The following is a 2,500-nucleotide window of genomic DNA, read 5'->3' on the forward strand; positions in this document are numbered from 1 at the left end:
TTTATTATTATTATTATTTAATTTTACTCTTTCAATTAATATATGCAAAAAAAAATTGACATTTGTTATAAATAAAAATAAATAAAAAAATACTCTAAGCGGTGGATCACTTGGCTCATGGGTCGATGAAGAACGCAGCAAACTGTGCGTCATCGTGTGAACTGCAGGACACATGAACATCGACATTTTGAACGCATATCGCAGTCCATGCTGTTATGTACATTAAATTAAATTTTAAAGTACTGCTTGGACTACATATGGTTGAGGGTTGTAAGACTATGCTAAATAAGTTGCTTATTCTTTTATAAAAATAATTGAATTTAAGCAAATGTGTATATTATTGGATTTTAAATAATTCATAATATTAATAGCAAAAAAATAAAGATATATAATGAATTTTTTATTTATTAATATATTCTTAAAAAAAAAAAATCCTCTCAAATAAAATGAAATAAAAAAAATTTTGAATCTAAGTATTCTCTTTAAAAAATTTTCATATTATTTATATATATATAAAATATTAATTTATATATGTAATTAAAGGAGGAATGTCTAGCATAAAAATTAATTTTTTTTATTCTAGAATTGCCTCATTTTACATAATTATTATTTATAATATATATTTATATAAAAGGAAAAAAGAAAAATAGAGATGAAAAGATGATATAATTATTTATTAAATTGTGAGAAGATAAAAAATATTTTAAAACAACCTCAACTCATATGGGATTACCCCCTGAATTTAAGCATATTAATGAGGGGAGGAAAAGAAACTAACAAGGATTTTCTTAGTAGCGGCGAGCGAAAAGAAAATAGTTCAGCACTAAGTCACTTTGTCTATATGTCAAATGTGAGATGCAGTGTATGGAATATCTTAATATCTAGTATGAGAAATTAACGATTTAAGTCCTTCTTAAATGAGGCCATTTACCCATAGAGGGTGCCAGGCCCGTATAACGTTAATGATTACTAGAAAGATATTTCCAAAGAGTCGTGTTGCTTGATAGTGCAGCACTAAGTGGGTGGTAAACTCCATCTAAAACTAAATATAACCATGAGACCGATAGTAAACAAGTACCGTGAGGGAAAGTTGAAAAGAACTCTGAATAGAGAGTTAAATAGTACGTGAAACTGCTTAGAGGTTAAGCCCGATGAACCTGAATATCCATTATGAAAAATTCATCATTAAATAATTAAAAATAATGTGCATTTTTTTCATATAAGGACATTGTAATCTATTAACATAATAAAGTATTTATCAAAAGATCATTGGTGATATTAAGTTTATTTAAATTAATTTGCTTTTTAAGCATATTAACATAGAATAAATACTAATGATTTGATAAAGTGTTGATAGATTTTATTATATATAATGCTAAAATTCATTTTTTGAATTTTACAAAAAATTTAATATCTATGATATTAATATTTATTTGTATGCATTTATATGATTAACAATGCGAAAGATTCAGGATACCTTCGGGACCCGTCTTGAAACACGGACCAAGGAGTCTAACATATGTGCAAGTCATTGAGTTATATTAAACTTAATGGCATAATTAACTTAACTTAAAAATATAATGGGATTAATTTTTAGTCTATTTTCTTAAATAGTCAATTAATTCAATCCCGGGGCGTTCCATATAGTTATGTATAATGATAATTTATTATTATTTATACCTCTAACTGGAGCGTACCTTGAGCATATATGCTGTGACCCGAAAGATGGTGAACTATACTTGATCAGGTTGAAGTCAGGGGAAACCCTGATGGAAGACCGAAACAGTTCTGACGTGCAAATCGATTGTCAGAATTGAGTATAGGGGCGAAAGACCAATCGAACCATCTAGTAGCTGGTTCCCTCCGAAGTTTCCCTCAGGATAGCTGGTGCATTTAAAAATTATATAAAATAATCTTATCTGGTAAAGCGAATGATTAGAGGCCTTAGGGTCGAAACGATTTTAACCTATTCTCAAACTTTAAATGGGTAAGAACCTCACCTTTCTTGATATGAAGGTTGAGGTTATGATATAATGTGCCCAGTGGGCCACTTTTGGTAAGCAGAACTGGCGCTGTGGGATGAACCAAACGTAATGTTACGGTGCCTAAATTAACAACTCATGCAGATACCATGAAAGGCGTTGGTTGCTTAAAACAGCAGGACGGTGGACATGGAAGTCGTAATCCGCTAAGGAGTGTGTAACAACTCACCTGCCGAAGCAACTAGCCCTTAAAATGGATGGCGCTTAAGTTGTATACCTATACATTACCGCTAAAGTAGATGATTTATAAAACAATTTCGATTGATTTATAAATTTTGAAACTTTAGTGAGTAGGAGGGTACAATAGTGTGCTTAGAAGTGTTTGGCGTAAGCCTGCATGGAGCCGCTATTGGTACAGATCTTGGTGGTAGTAGCAAATAATCGAATGAGACCTTGGAGGACTGAAGTGGAGAAGGGTTTCGTGTGAACAGTGGTTGATCACGAGTTAGTCGGTCCTA

The 2,500-nt window shown here is 31.2% G+C and overlaps 1 non-coding gene and 1 pseudogene across 1 annotated transcript; both read left to right on the plus strand.

The window, feature by feature from the left end:
- Window positions 1-90: 90 nt before the first annotated feature.
- LOC128871195 (5.8S ribosomal RNA) lies at window positions 91-271 on the plus strand. Its single transcript, XR_008455795.1, has one exon. It is a non-coding gene; the product is annotated as a 5.8S ribosomal RNA (ribosomal RNA).
- A 438-nt stretch (window positions 272-709) lies between these two features.
- LOC128871191 (large subunit ribosomal RNA) overlaps window positions 710-2,500 on the plus strand; it is a 5,567-nt pseudogene continuing 3,776 nt past the window's right edge.

This window comes from Anastrepha ludens, unplaced genomic scaffold (genome assembly GCF_028408465.1).
Source record: "Anastrepha ludens isolate Willacy unplaced genomic scaffold, idAnaLude1.1 ptg000040l, whole genome shotgun sequence".
NCBI classification, from domain to species: Eukaryota; Metazoa; Arthropoda; class Insecta; order Diptera; family Tephritidae; genus Anastrepha; species Anastrepha ludens.